General features: G+C 32.7%; 1 pseudogene; it reads left to right on the forward strand.

Annotated features, from left to right (window-relative positions):
• Positions 1-1546: 1546 nt before the first annotated feature.
• Positions 1547-9989, forward strand: LOC134237847 (ficolin-1-A-like; annotated as a pseudogene).
• Positions 9990-17239: the final 7250 nt, after the last annotated feature.

The following is a 17239-nucleotide window of genomic DNA, read 5'->3' on the forward strand; positions in this document are numbered from 1 at the left end:
ATTTAAATGTCGAGTTTAAGGTCACTGCAATTGTTTTTCTTCTTTTCACGTATAAAATTTTAGAGAAAATCAAAAATTAATTTTAGAAAAGTACTACTGTAACAGTAAATGACGCCTACAACTGATGCACTAACAATAATTGACATTTTCAGCGAATTGATTTAAATTCCTCGAGTCCTTGGAATATATTGTAATCTTAATGCAATATAAAATTATCCTGACAAAGAAGCTGACAAAGAAGCAAAAATTCCCGTCCTTGGCCCTTTTTTAACAAGCGTGTTTTATTGTAAAAAATATATATGTATATATTACATAAAAGAAACAAAAAACTAAAACAAATGCCAGCTGAATAATCAATGCATCGTCCTTAAGGCAGCCTTAAATGCTATTGGGATGCTCATCCTAATGTGATTTTTTGGTATATACATGTAGCTTTTGTAATATTTTTCACTCTGTATTTGGGATGTTGAATTAACTTTCTTTTATATTACAACTTACTACATGTATGTCTTTATTTTGTCGTATATTTTCTTAATATTAATGCAAGATTGGGATTACTGAGACGATGTTAGATAATCTTTTATGCAGTCTCAATTAAAATATAAAAAAATAATTATCCTTTCTAATTTATGGATTTTTTTTTTACAATTATAAAACAAACAAGATATTTGTTGATTTTTATATTGATAAATTTTTTTTTTCTCGGTTCTACAACATAATTAACAACATTGTTTTTTCCTTTGAACAAATTTTAAGGAAAACGTCAATCATTAGACTCAAAGTTTTGTGCATGAAAAACTGTAATAATAATAACAGCAAAAACGTGAAAAGTTAAAATTTGCAATTTATCCATGATGAGATTTTTAGCAAGCATAAAGTGAACTTGAGGTCCAAGGTTTGACTCCAGGTTGAGACCTTCTACAAAGGTGAAAATCATTTCACCAGGTTGATTGATGGTTGAATATCAACCGATACATCTTGTTTTAAACAGCTCAGAGGTTGAAGTTTGGCATGAATCACCAGGGGCCTTGAGTCAGAGTAAAGGATTAGACATGATTTTAGAAATAAATCATGATATTGCACCATCTGTGAAAGAATCGTGCTTCAAATTTAAATCTTACAAAGTCACGATGATTTGAGCGAGAGAAAATAAAAGAAGCGCACCTTCCATATTTTATTTTGAAATATCGTGGTACCATAAGAAGGTAGGTGAAAATGAACATTTTGATTGTTGATTTTATTTCCCCGGTTTCACTGTCATATTTTCACCTGATTCCTTAAATTGAAATTTTGATCAGACAAATGATTACATGTACTTATGGTCTTGTAAAGATCATATTTCACTGAATTTTTATCAGACAAAAGATTACATGTAGTTATGGTCTAGCAGAGGCAATATTTTAATGTGAATTATCTCTGTTCAACAGTCATATTTATATAAAAGAGCTTAAATATTTTATATATAATTCTGAATATTATTGGTTGAGATTTTACATACTGTTTTTAATTCTACTTTTGCTTTAATTAACAGACGACTTAAACTAAAATGAACATCATACTATTTGTACTATTTTTGGTACCAGCTACGAGTGCGATTTTACCCGAGCCAATAGATCAATGTGTAACAGAAACGACCTCATTTCATACACTTCTTAACTTTGCCTCAAATATTGTAAAAGTGAATGACGCTATCTGCAATAGCAATGACACACTGAAATCAGGAGGACAGATTTCTGATTATAACACAGGATTGGCAACAAAAGAGGATATCAGAAAAATAAACATGCAACTTGCAGCAATACTTGGATTACTACAAAGTTGTGGGAAAGGTAAAAATGAAGTTGCTAGTCTTTTTCCATTTATTTTAAAAAATCATTTTTGATATCAAATTAAATGTTGTCTTTCATATGAATTTGCAAATCTGTACATAACCAGGTTCAGATACATTATTATTTAAGTTAAAATTTTGCATAAATGTACGTAATTGTACTTGACCTATTATTCGACTTCAGACATTTTATGTTCTTTAAAATATAAACTTAGGGTTGACCAAAAAATGAAATTTATGGTTCAAAATGCCAAACACGTCGTATAGAAAACCTTACAAAAAAAATGTTTTCATTTTTCAAACAAAGATATTACACTGACATATTGTATGTGATCTTTTAAAAGTATAAACTTAGAGTTGATCTAAATTGAAATTATTTAAAAAAAAAAATAACGAACACATTGGAAGGATTTTCTCAAAAAAGCTCGTTGTTTTCATGTGTCGAACAATAAAAAACATGTCTATGATTTTTATCTAAATATGTTGTTTGATTTTTTTTGTAAGCAAACATTTTCCCAGCTTGTATAATCACAAATATTGTTCATAAATGATAATATTTCATATGCAGATTTGCTAAAAAAAATTATAAAACACGGTCACCAAATGTTTATTTCAAGGTTGCATGATTTTCAAACATAAAAAAGAGAAGACTTTTCCGACTTCTATTGTAATCTATTATTTTTCAATGGTTCTCTTAAACATTCACTTACTTGTAATCATTGTTTTTCCTGTTTGACAGACGCCTGTCATACGTTATACATGTACCCACAAGACTGTGAGGACCTGTTAAACAGAGGTTACAGAGAGAGTAAGGTGTATACCATTTACCCAAATAAAGGAACTGGATTCCAGGTCTATTGTAATCAAGAGACAGCTGGAGGTGGATGGACGGTAATGACCACGTGACATCAAATTGAAATTGACAACATACACAATTTCCTACTTTTAAGTTGTTGCATGAAAATGAGTTTTGTTATGTTTTAGGAAATATTTTATGATATGTGTTTTGTGACTGAAAATTCAAATTTTTATTCAAAATAATTGATTTATCCATCCTAATAAGTAGTTTGTGTATTAAATGAATTTTACTCTAGGTAATACAAAGGAGACAGGATGGATCCGAGGATTTCTTCAGAACCTGGAATGAGTACAAGAATGGGTTCGGAAACATATCAAATGAATTTTGGCTAGGTATTTATAATTACTAATGTACTTATTTTAATACGAAAAAAAATGAGTTTGTGTAAAGACTTAATATTTCATATTACTACTTCTATATACTAATCACTATATACTTGATTTAAATAGCATACAGTTTAATGCAACCACATGTTCTTTTTCCGTCATTCATACAAAAAGTCGGCAAAAACTTACAAAAGAAATAAAGTATAATTACATTTATGCTTTATTATGTGTGATCCTAAAAGTGATCTAGAAAATGTGATCAGTGATTAGTAAGAGAATAACTGAGATTGATATAATCTGGAGTATATTTTTATTATGACCTTTAAATCCTCATTAAACCTTGGTTTCATTTAATTTGTAACATTTTAGTCAGTATTTAATTATTTTCTTATGTTTCCTCAGTAATTTCATTCATCTTTAGCTTTTTGTTGTGAGGTGTGTTGTATTTGTATTGTTTCATCATGTATATAATTAGTAACATTAAGTTTCTTGAACATTCCAGAGTGGTCAACATGTTCGGTCATTTTTTCTAGAACATTCTTGAACTTTGTGTATGTCCAGAACTTCCAGTAATATCATGTACTTACAACTTCTAGAATTTTCTAGATTTATAGTACTGTATAAATACCCTGTCAATTCGATGCATAAACAATAATTTGTCGTATAAGTAACATTGATGTACAGGTGTATAAAGAGACTGGGATATAATTACACTGGACATTGTGTGCAGCAACGGACACTCTGATGTATGTATTTTTAGATTCTTGCTAAGTTTGTACTTTATGATTTGTATATATTAATGTTAATAAATTATTGTTAAGTTTAAATTGTGTGATTGATCTTTGCTGGCATTTAGGGTTATTCTGACCCATAACAGAATTGGGGGCTCGTCCGGGATAAAGAATTTCTTGCACTTTTGCAGTTTATTGTCAAAATTTTGTTAATTAAATCGTTAAATTAAATTATAAGCCAGCAGAAATCAACATGGTGTTTTCGGTGGTCACAGACTTTCTTAATTCACCAAGTGTTCAGGTTTTTGATACGTTAAAAAAGGATGAATTGATCGCATTAGGTTTTCATCTTGGGTTAGATGTTAAATCCTCTCAGAAAAAGCAAGATATTAGAATAAAGGTTGCACAAAAATAAGTAGAAGAAAACATCTTTGAAAAATACGAACTTCCAGAATACACAGTTAAATCAGAGTTAAGCTCTTATAAAATGGCAGAATATCAGTTTCAAGTAGAGTTAGAGAAAATGCGATTTGAAAGAGAAAAATTAGAAAGAGAAGATCGAGAAAGGGAAAGAGAAGAGCGAGAAAGAGAAAGAGAAGAACGAGAGCGTGAAGGAAAATTTGAATTAGACAAATTAGAAAGACAAGAGCGAGAAAGAGAGCGTGAAATGAACTTTGAATTAGAGAAATTAAAATTACAGCACCAACCAGAACCGTCAATATGTCAAAACTGAATTTGACACAGCAAAAAATATCAGATTAGTTCCAAAATTTCAAGAAAAATCTGTAGACAAATATTTCCCCCAATTCGAAAAGGTCGCAGAGAATCTTAAATGGCCACGGAATGTTTGGTCAACGATGTTACTGGTTGGAAAAGCGGCTGAGGTATACTCTGCATTAGGGGTAGTTGAGAGTTCAGACTATGAGGAGGTCAAAGCAGCAATATTAAAAGCATATGAATTAGTACCTGAAGCGTATAGACAAAAGTTCAGAAAGTATAGAAAGTTTGATAATCAAACATTTGTTGAATTTTCACGAGAGAAAGAAGATTTATTCGATCACTGGTTTAGATCTAAGAAACTTGATAAAACTTTTGCTAATTTGCGCCAAGTCATCCTGGTAGAAGAGTTTAAGGAATGTGTTCCTCAAGATTTGAAAACACATCTAGAAGATAAAAATGTGAAAACTCTTGAAGAGGCAGCAGTCATATCTGATACTTATGCTCTGTCTCATAAAAAGAATTTTGTTTCAAGATCTCAGTCTAGCAATAATTCTACAAATTCAGACACATATAAAAAGAGTGGTTCAGGGTCTCAGTCTTCCACAATTTCCCAGTCTCCATCCCAAGGTGGTTTTAAGTCCGGTTCAAGACGTTTTGAAGGATCATCTGGAATAGGGTCGCTTCCTACGTGTAGTTATTGTAAGAAAAAAGGTCATCTGATCAGTGAATGCTTTAAACTTAAGAGAAAAAATGATTTTGATAAAACTCAACCACACGCTTGTGCAGCAGTTAGAGGTGATAGAGAAGGCTTAGTTTCGATTTGTTCTGACACTCCTGATGTCCAGGGTTCACAGTCCAGTTCTATTGATTCTATGGAGGATTATAAGCCCTTTATGTCTCAGGGATTTGTTTCACTCGGAGACTCTAGCGAAATTAAACCTGTCCAGATTTTGAGAGATACTGGTGCTGCAAAGACGTTATTGTTAGAGGACGTGCTTCCTTTGTCTGAGCAGACTTCTACTGGTGGGTCAGTTTTATTACAGGGTGTGGAGCTAGGCGTCATTGATGTTCCCCTGCATAGAATTTGTTTGAAGTCAGATTTAGTTACTGGACCTGTTACTGTAGGAGTTCGACCTACTCTTCCCGTTCCAGGAATTTCCTTGCTGCTTGGCAACGATTAAGCTGGTGGAAAAGTTGTACCAGATCCTATAGTTTGTGAGAAAATCACTTCAGATGTCATGTGTAATGATGAAGATGATGACATATATCCAGAGCAATGGCCAAAAGACGAGAAATGGAGACAGACCATACTCAAGCCTTTGACAGTGCAAATTCTTCTACTGATATTGATTTGAATGACACTTTCTTATCTGACCTTGATGGCACTCAAACAAGCATGGAACCACACAATATCAAGAAGTCGGTGACGAATGAACCTTTATCAAAATTTAGTGGTGATGAAGATGAGTTAAATCTACCGGAAAGCCAAGGCAAGGATATCATAAGCTGAGAGCAGTTACTTTCAGCACAACATAAAGACCCAGATATCATTCAACTTAGTAAGAGGGCACTTCCACCAGAAGAGACCACTAAAGTTGGAGAATGTTTCTATATGAAAGATGGCATCCTTATGCGAAAATGGCGACCACCTGACGCTTCCCCAGACGAAGTGTGGCGTGTTGTTCACCAAATAGTGGTACCAGCTGCTTATCGTCAAGATGTAGTGAGTTTAGCTCATGATACACTATGGCAGGTCATTTAGGTGTCAATAAGACTTATAATAGGATTTTGAGTCATTTTTATTGGCCTAAGCTAAGAAAGGATGTTTCGAAGTTTTGCAAGTCATGTCATGTTCGTCAGATGGTAGGTAAACCGAATCAGAAGATACCATCCGCCCCTCTCCAACCAATTCCAGCTTTTGAAGAACCGTTTAGTCGAGTGTTGGTGGATTGTGTAGGACCTTTGCCTAGGACTAGATCTTGGAACCAGTATTTACTTACCATTATGTGTACATCCACTCGATTTCCTGAAGCCATACCTCTTAGGAATATAAAGGCAAAGAGCATAGTTAAGGTCCTAACCAAGTTTTTCAGTTTTGTAGGAGCACCCAACGCAATTCAGTCGGATCAAGGCTCAAATTTTATGTCGGGGTTGTTCCAGCAAGTCATGCATGAGTTGGGTATAAGGCAATATAGATCAACTGCTTATCATCCTGAGTCCCAGGGGGCGCTAGAACGTTTTCACCAGACCTTAAAAACAATGCTGAATACCTATTGTTATCAGTATGAGAAAGACTGGGATGAAGGGGTTCATCTTGTGCTATTTGCTGCACGAGAAGCAGTCCAGGAGTCTCTTGGGTTCAGTCCTTTTGAATTGGTGTTTGGTCATACAGTTAGAGGACCTTTGAAATTGTTGAAGGAAAAGTGGCTGACTGAGACTAGTGATCTTAATCTTTTAGATTATGTGTCTGATTTCAAAGAAAAACTTTACAATGCTTGTAAATTAGCACAAGAAAATTTGAAGAGTTCTCAGATGAAAATGAAAATGTGGTATGACAAAGATGCCAGAAATAGGGTGTTTAAGCCAGGTGATAAGGTTCTTGTATTTTTACCTATTCCTGGTCATCCTTTACAGGCCAGATATTACGGCCATTATGAAATTGAAAGCAAGATTAGTGATGTAAACTATGTAGTTAAGACACCAGGTCGACGTAAAGAGAAACGGGTTTGTCACATAAACATGTTGAAAGAGTATTTTGAAAGGCGTGACCGAAATTCTGTAAAACCAGTTTCCACTTTAGCCGATGCTAAGACTGTTCAAAATTGTATTGAAAGTGATACGAGTGTAGAAATGAATGAGAAAGATTGTAATCAGAGTGTCCGTTTGAAAAACTCAGAAGTTTTGGCTAATTAGGATGCTAAACTTGGACATTTGAACATTCACCAAAATGAACAAGTTAAAAACTTGACGAGTGAGTATCATCAGATCTTTTCGGATGTTCCAAAGAAAACTAATGCAGCTTGTCATGATGTCATAGTGGGTGACGCTCTGCCTATCAAACAACATCCGTACCGTCTTAATCCAATAAAATTGCAGTACCTAAGAAGGGAAGTGCAGTACATGTTAGACAATGACATTGTCGAACCTAGTAAAAGTAACTGGAGCTCACCATGTATTCTTGTATCAAAACAGGACGGAACCTAACGATTATGTACAGACTTTAGAAAGGTGAATTCTGTTACCAAAACTGATTCATATCCAATACCTAGAATCGATGACTGTATTGACAACATTGGAAACGCGAAATTTGTCAGTAAATTTGACCTGTTGAAAGGCTACTGGCAAGTGCAGTTAACAGAAAGAGCAAAAGAAATATCTGCTTTTGCTACACCAGATGGACTTTACTAGTATAAAGTAATGCCTTTTGGTATGAAAAATGCACCGGCTACATTCCAAAGGATGATTCACTCCCTTCTTCAAAACCTCGAGGGATGCGAGGCCTACATTGATGATGTCATCATATACAGCAACACATGGGACGAACATATCCGAATCATGCGTGCTTTATTTGACATTTTAGCTAAAGTAAACTTAACTGTGAACCTTGAAAAGAGCGAATTTTGTCATGCTTATGTAGAGTATTTAGGTCATAAAGTAGGTAAAGGTTATGTTACACCCATTATGGCTAAAGTGGAAGCTATTGCAAAGTTCCCGATTCCTACAAACAAGAAAGAGTTAATGAGGTTTTTGGGCATGGCTGGATTTTACAGAAAATTTTGTCCAAATTTTTCCTCAGTAGTTAGTCCACTTACAAATCTTTTACAAAAGAGGGTTAACTTTGAATGGACAAAGGACTGTGAAAAATCCTTTCATAAAATCAAATATGTCCTTATGAGCAATCCAGTTCTGTCGACTCCAGATTTTTCTAAGCAATTTAAGTTAACTGTTGATGCTAGTGATGTTGGAATCGGGCTAGCTTTGTTTCAAGAACATAGTGATAAGGTAGATAGAGTTGTTTCTTATTTTTCAAAGAAACTTACAAAATGTCAACAAAAGTATTCCACCATTGAAAAGGAATGCCTTGCTTTGTTGTTAGCCTTACAGCATTTTGATGTTTATCTGAATGTTACATTGCATCCAATTCTTGTATATACTGATCACAACCCCCTGACATTTTTGCATAAATTGTCAAACAAAAATCATAGACTGACTAGATGGAGTTTGTTGTTACAAGAATACAACATAACAATTAAGCATATCAAAGGCAAAGACAATATTATTGCAGATGCCTTGTCCAGAGTATCATGAACAATTTAGATTTTGTATTAATGTACATATATTTTATTTTAACAATTTAAGTTTTCATAGACATTCAAACTTTTTAAGGGGGGAGGTGTTGTGAGGTGTGTTGTATTTGTATTGTTTCATCATGTATATTATTAGTAACATTAAGTTTCTTGAACATTCCAGAGTGGTCAACATGTTCGGTCATTTTTTCTAGAACATTCTTGAACTTTGTGTATGTCCAGAACTTTCCAGTTACATCATGTACTTACAACTTCTAGAATTTTCTAGATTTATAGTACTGTATAAATACCCTGTCAATTCGATGCATAAACAATAATTTGTCGTATAAGTAACATTGATGTACAGGTGTATAAAGAGACTGGGATATAATTACACTGGACATTGTGTGCAGCAACGGACACTCTGATGTATGTATTTTTAGATTCTTGCTAAGTTTGTACTTTATGATTTGTATATACTAATGTTAATAAATTATTGTTAAGTTTAAATTGTGTGATTGATCTTTGCTGGCATTTAGGGTTATTCTGACCCATAACAGAATAAAATAAACAATATTTTATTTTCTTGAATGCTGTTTTTATGATGAGTTTGTTCTGAAGTTTTTTTTTTTTTAGAAATCAACACACAGTTCTAATAATGCCAAATAAAACTTTAATAACAACGGCAGAAAATATTTTTTGACAGGGAATGACAAAATCCACACACTTACAAATTCAGGACGATACACTTTACGAATCGACTTGAAGGATTTTTCCGGAAATTCTCGATATGCAAGCTACAGCACCTTCAATGTCGGAAATGAGGAATCGGGATATCTATTGAGAGTCTTAGGTTACAGTGGAAACGCTGGTTAGTGTGACATGCCTCATCATTTTAATCTTATCCTTATCTGATTACGTATCGATGTATCTTAAATCGAGATTTTCTTTATCTTCAGGCGACGCATTTGGGTCCCAACATAATGGTGCAACATTTGTCACAAGGGACCGTGATGATGATAAGACTTGTGCCCATAGATTCAAAGGGGGGGGTGGTGGTACAGAGCTTGTCATCGGGCTAATCTCAACGGTCTCTACTTAAGAGGAAATCATTCATCCTACGCTAATGGTGTTAACTGGCGTAACTGGCTAGGATATCACTATTCCCTTATGTTTGCTGACATGAAAATCAGGAAATAAAAAGACTCTAAATGAAGACTGAATTTAGGCATGTAACTATCCAGAACCTTTAATAAAGATATTGCATTTATTTATTGTGTTATTTTTATGCCCTTTTTCTCGAAAATATTTATATTTATAAAATCAATTGAAAAGCCTTGAATTTGGATTTGTATCGACCAAATGCATAAAATCATAAAATGGACTTTTTATAGAAAATTTGCAATGGTTTAATATTTTCAAATGGTCTACATTCTGCATTCTCCTTGTGACCTGAAGCTATCTTTGAATCATGTTCCTAGCACAGCGTTAAACCTTCATATAATTGCATAATATTTTCATCTATTCTGTAAGTGTATTCTGTTTCTCTTTAAAACCGATCTATTGAAATGACAGTCAATGGACTGCAATCCATTGGACTGGCAACGTTTTTCGGAAGAAAAATCCATCTGGGTTTTAGATTTATATGTATCATTACCCAGACGTCAGAGGCAAACAAACACTCATTTATCCATTATACATTTTACTTAATAAAACATGAAAAGATCACTGTTTATGTTTATATGGCATTCTTAAAATCTGTCTTTAGATCATCTAGGTACATGTATTAGTTTACAATAATTGTAGTACATTATACATGAAATAGTATGGAAAACTTTTGTAATATACAATTGTTAACACTTTTTAATGAAAATTTAATTAGGTTTGCAACAGTTTTTAACGTCTGAGCAGTCAAAGACCAATTTTTTCCCCTTGGTGCAAGGAACAGACCGCTGGCCTCGAGCAATAGAACACACTGAGCTGTTCCCTGCAACCACGAAAAAATATTCAGGACTACATTGTATTAGCTACGGAAGCCCATTTAGGACCTATCAAAAATATTATTGAATTCGTTATAACGATTATTGGAATTCGATATAACAAATTTAATTTGTTATAACAGATTTATTAAATTCGTTAGACCGAATTTAAGTTGTTATAACAGATTCATTGAAGTCGTTATAAAGAATTTAATTTGTTATAACAGATTAATTGAATTCATCATAACGAATTTAATTTGTTATAACAGATTTATTGAATTGTTATAATGAATTTAATTTGTTATAACAGATTTATTGAATTCGTTATTACGAATTTAATCTGTTATTACAGATTTGTTGAATTCGTTATAACCAATTCAAAAATTCGTTAAAACAAATTCATGAATAGGTTATAACGAATTCAACAAATCTTTAATAATAGATTTAATTCGTTATAACGAATTCAATGAATCTGTTATAACAAAATAAATTCGTTATAACGAATTCAATGAATCTGTTATAACAAATCAAATTCGTTATAACATATTCAATAAATCTGTTATAGCAAATTAAATTCGTTATAACGAATACTAAAAATCGTTATAACGAATTCAAAAATATTTTTTGATAGGTCCTAAATGGGCTTCCATGATTAGCTGCTCGGACATTTAATAATTATATAATATCTTACTAGATTTAAGACGCCGAATCGTAATTAAATGATGAGATGTTGTCAATTCAGTCAATACACATGTAGGTAATCCAGATACTTATTAAAAATATACCTGAATTTGATTGTAATGTACCCATTGTATTTTAACTATGTGATTCCAAGTTGAAGAATGAGTGTGCGGTAAAGCAACATTAAGTGTTGGAGACCAAAATATTTCTAGAATACAGAAAGATACCAATGCATTTTTATATAACTGAGTCATTTAATTAATGTTTATGTTCATTTTTTCTTCCGTTTAATTGTTGATCATTCTGATTCAGGTATGAAGGCTGCAATGTTCACCTACATGTAAGAGGTTTACATATACTATCATTCCAATAACAGCGTGTCACTTTGCTTGATCAAGCGTGGCAAAGTTTCACATGATGATTACCATATTACTCATCGATTGGATGTTTGATTTCAATGAAAGCAATACTAATTTGAAATACAGAACCCAGCAATACCACTTACAATACTGACCAATCGTATTGAATGATTATTCACGAGAATACAGTAAACAATAATCACATGTGGAGAGACAACGCAAGTCTTTATCCTTATAATGATGGAATTGATCGCTGCAATATGATATTTATTTATTATAATAATTTTAAAGTTTAGCCATACTTATTCATGCTTTTAATATTCACATACGTATCAAAATTAACTACATTCGGTCAAATCACCACAAATGTGACACGTGCTTTTAGGTGAACAGTAAACGGGCTTAGACTGACCACGTGTTGCCGGTGACTACAAATGCCGCGCTGAAAAACAATCATTCAATACGATTGGTCAGTGTTATCGGGGTATTGTTGGATTGTTTTTTTTATATGCAAAGTAGTATTGATTTCATTCAAACCATACATGCAATCGATGAATGATATGATACACAATGTAATCAATTTGTGAAATTTTCACCACAGTCGATCAAGCAAAGTGATACGCTGTTTTTGGAATAATGAATGATAGTAGGTTGAAGTTTTCGTTTGTAAGTTCTTTCAATAGCACATGACATGAAATTGTCTTCTTTTGAACCTTTAAAATTATTGTATTTTTTTAAGCATAATTTTATACACAGGATGAAAATCCACCATTCAGTCGACTGAATGGTGGCTGAATGGCCACTGAATGGTCACTGAAAAGACCCTTTCCCGTGACCTTTCCGCGATCATACAGTTGCCATTCAGTCGACTGAATGGCACATACATTTCAGTGACCTTTCCGTGATCATTCAGTTGAATCTTTTTATTGAATAATCGGCTTATTTTTTTACCTAAAAATTTTATTTCACTTTTTCCTGGTATAATAGCATTAAATGTATCTAAAAAAAATAGAATAAAAAAAAAAAAGGAAAAAAATTAATACAAGAAAAAAAAAATTGCTCCCATGCCCAGAATCGAACCCTGGTCTCCGGCTCAGGTTTCCGCGACCTTATCGATTACCCTAAAACTTCTTGTTGAGAAATATGGATTTAAAATCAATTAATTTATAGAAATCGATGGAACAATCAGTTCACCTGTTGTATCGAGGAGCTGCAATGTGTATATATCTTGTATATCTTTTGTATATTCTATGTTAGTTGCGCAGATTTTTGGGACAGACTAATTAATTACACATCTCCTATCGGGATGATGACAATTATCAGAGACGGGGACCTGTTCCTTGTCAAAGATTTAAGATCGCTGTAAATTCTCTATCTAGAAACTTAGTAGAATGATTTTATTAAATCAATATCATTTAGAAAGCTAAAATCTACTATATTTTTTTCTACAAGAGGCATGTATAAACGATTTCTTTATTCTTGTAATTAAAAATGAATTTAAAATAATGTCTTTCAAAAACTAACTATCCTGCAGTTTTGACAATGACATAATTAAGAAACGAAATTGATCAGTAATACTTGCAATCTTCCAGAACTGGTTCTGTCTCATCAATCAAAACTATATATTTCCATGAAAAAATACACGTATAAGCACTATAGAATGTTATGCATTTTTTTTAAAATGTTGAATCGGTTATCGGATCATCATTTTTTATCACTTGAAGAATTTTTGTTTTCTAAATGTAACTAGAAAATTAAATATCATTTTGAATAAGTCTCACATATTTTATAAAATTATAATAATTACTTAGACATATTTTAAGGTACCCGAATTTGATCACGATAAGTAAAAAAACCACAATTAAGATTGAATAATAAATCTTTATTCAAAATATTGCTTCCTTTTTAGGGAAAAATATCTGATTATAAAATAATACGCTAGTGAAAACATTGCTAAATTGAGACTTAAATATCACTGAAAGGTGGCAGAAAGGTCACTGAAAGATGACAGAAAGGTCACTGAAAGTCGACGGAATGGTCACTGAAAGACGACAGAAAGTTCACTGAAAGTCGACGGAAAGGTCACTGAAAGACGACGGAAAGGTCACTGAAAGTTGATGGAAAGGCCACTGAAAGTTCACGGAAATGTGTCCGCTGAATGATGACTGAAAGGTATCTGAAATGTGACTGAAAGGTCACTGAAATGTATGTGCCATTCAGTGGCAGAATGGCCACTGAAAAGTTACTGAAAGCCGCCTTTCAGTTTTAACTGAAAGGTCTTGTTTCTTCCTGTGATAATTGATTCGGACTCAGTATGATTTACTTCGATGACACTTTTATTCTATCTTCACATTGACGTAAAATAAATGCCATATTCTGATAATATGCTCAGTTTGATAGAGTATTTAGGGTAACATTGATGCAAATATCAGTCAATATTTACATTTGCTGTGTTTTTCTAGTTAACCAACTGTGAAATTGATTTGAATACCATTTTCGTGTATACTCACGTTCAGAAATATATACGGAGAAATGTGTGCTAGCGTGTCATCACAAAGTGGCTATGTAAAAAATTAACGATATAGTGCAGCGAGAAATTCAAATATCAAGTATATTTTTGGTACTTTGAAACATGTAAAATGTTAATATTAGGTATATTTTTAAGTTTTGTGTGAAATATTGGTGGGTAAATCACATAAGACTTGCACGTAGGCATATTTACGTATTATCCTACGTATCAAGTCTGTGTTATTTACACACTAATAATTCACTCGAAACTTGAAAACATCCCTTAAATAAATCAAGTCTTATGAGTTTATTGATAACAGGCAAACCAGGATAGCTCAAAACCTTATGTTTGAGTCCCGGTTGAGACGATGTATAAAACTGACAATGTCACCAAGGCAATAGGTGTGTACATATTATACAGCCTATCAGAATGAAATATCTAAGAAGTAAAGCGATGCCACGATTTAGAAGATATCTTGTGGTTGAGTCTGAAATTGATTAGACATGTTTTAGAAAATATATACTCGATTCCTATTAATTCGCGGGTTTCATTGTATCGCGGTATATCGCGAAAATGTGGATACATAGCCTATATTCCTTTTGTTGATAGACAATTTGAATGCTGTCTGAATGTTTAAGTTTTTGATGATTAAGAAGTACGGAACATCCGTTTGAAAAAGAAATAAAACCAAATTTTTAGATTTCCAGTCCCGTTTTAATAATATTTAGACCATTAGAATTATAACATCGTAAAAATTATGATAAAGTTCATCTTTTAAAAGTCTTTAGTTTATACAATTGTTAACTATTTCATGTAGAATTACATAGTAAATTCAAAAATAAAAATTGAGGTCTGTGTCATTTACAAGTTTCCCTGTATTCCCATACTGCGATACAATGAGACTCTCCAATTTAGGAGGTAAATAAGACTTCCTGTTTTAAAAATAGACAACAAATTAAACGAGGCAAGCTTGGAAAATAATTGGACACTAAAAAGTTAGACCAAAGCTAGAATTATATTTTTCATTTCATGTAAGTTACAGTAAATATTAGAAATTACAAGTTTTATGCAAAAGAATTAAGTACCGAGATATAATGAGACACCAGTATACATTTTTACGACCAAATATACTGCATTTTTCTTTATAAATGGACAAAACGTGATGTTTGTAAGGGCGAGGCGAGAATTAGAGAATCGTTTATCTTGTGCCAACCATCAATATTTTGACTTGCTTTTGTACTAGCTTTACTTTGGAAAGGTTAGTTGAAAGTACATATGTTACTTTTTTATTTTCTATGTTATATAAGCTCACGTCAGGTGTGACCGGTTAACAGGCCGGTGCACATGGAATACGTACTCCCCCTAGCCACCTGATCCCAACTTTAGAATTTCCTGTGTTTTATGTTTAATGCTTATAGATTCTTTTAGATCGATCAATATTACTATTTACTTCATCATTATACCGATTTCTTGCAAGTGAATTCGTTTAACTGAACATTTAAGCACAATTTGCTTAACATTTGAGATATTCAACTCATGGTACTTCTTATTCAGTTTCACAAAACGTCCAGATCAGAGAGAGAGAGAGAGAGAGAGAGAGAAGACAGAGAGAGGACACAGAGAGAGCTCTCTGTCTTTCTTTATCTCTCTCTGATCAAATATGAAAATATTTATGATTTTTTAGGATCAATTGGTTGATTGATTGCTGCCGATCCTCTCAAATTTTTTCACTCATATGGAGACACCACGACTTGCTGATGGAGGGCTACCTTTCTATTTATTTTCATAAAAATGTTGATAAAATCTTTATTGCTTTAGATTTTTAATCTAAATTTTCTTGGCTTTTACAAATGTATGCTTAAAGGGCCATTTTCAATTGGCGCACGAGCATTTCACAAGACTTTACGAACGAACGGATTATAAATGTTTTACCTTTGCTCGAGCTTTCGCAAACGTTTTGCATTCGTTGCTTGTGTTTTTGAGGTTGAATCAAGTCTTCGAATATCTGCAATCCAAATCATCCACATGCAACGCACGAACATTAAGTCTTTTAATATTTTGTGTACTATCAATTGTGGTACGCGATAAAGAAGGTTACTAAGTTTTATATTTTTCTTTTGCGTGTGAAGCATGATTGTTGGAAAAACTGAAAAGAAGCAAAATGCTAGAAAATATTCGTACTATTATATATGAGGTAATTTATTTTTAAAGGAATTTTTATAATATACCCTATATTAAGACACAATATTTATCTCCCATAGATTTTGATACCCTCTAAGAACAACATTTGCCGATTTAACATTGAATTAAAACTTTATTATTCACTGAAAAAATGGTTTCTGTGATATTTAGTGAACAGAAAAATAATCAAAGCATTCAAAATGATTAAACACAGTTTTTTTTTGTTTATAAAATTCACTTTTCAGATCTGAGGCATGTTTAAGGTAAAATATCGATTTTGAAATCCTCTTTTATACAGAATATCCACTGTAAATAACTATATCGCATTAAAAAAGAATCTAGCTGAAGCTGACAACTAAATTGGGAATATGGAATACCGTGGTATCTTTCATCAATTTATTAGGTTTAAAAGGAGGGTACATACTAAGGTAGTAAACTGATACTACATAGTCAGATATGTAGAAATGTATTAAGTGAATGAATTTACATTACTTACTGGTGATTCAACTAATCATCACATTCGTACTACTTAATTATTCCCGCAATGATTGTTTTAACATTAGAAAAAAAAGATAAGCAACAGGCACAATAACAGCAACTTCAAATGGTTCCATTCTGATTTGTTGCACCTCTTAAACAAGCTTATATCAAAAACATGTTTACCCCCAAAATTATACAAAGTAGTACCTCTGTTGGAAATCATAACTGAGGACATACAGACAGAAGTAAGACATACGACGACGAAACCAGACATATACATGTCTATTTTTAATGAACTAA

This window comes from Saccostrea cucullata, unplaced genomic scaffold (genome assembly GCF_032062105.1).
Source record: "Saccostrea cucullata isolate Sc308-1 unplaced genomic scaffold, CSIRO_AGI_Scuc_v1 ctg348, whole genome shotgun sequence".
NCBI classification, from domain to species: Eukaryota; Metazoa; Mollusca; class Bivalvia; order Ostreida; family Ostreidae; genus Saccostrea; species Saccostrea cuccullata.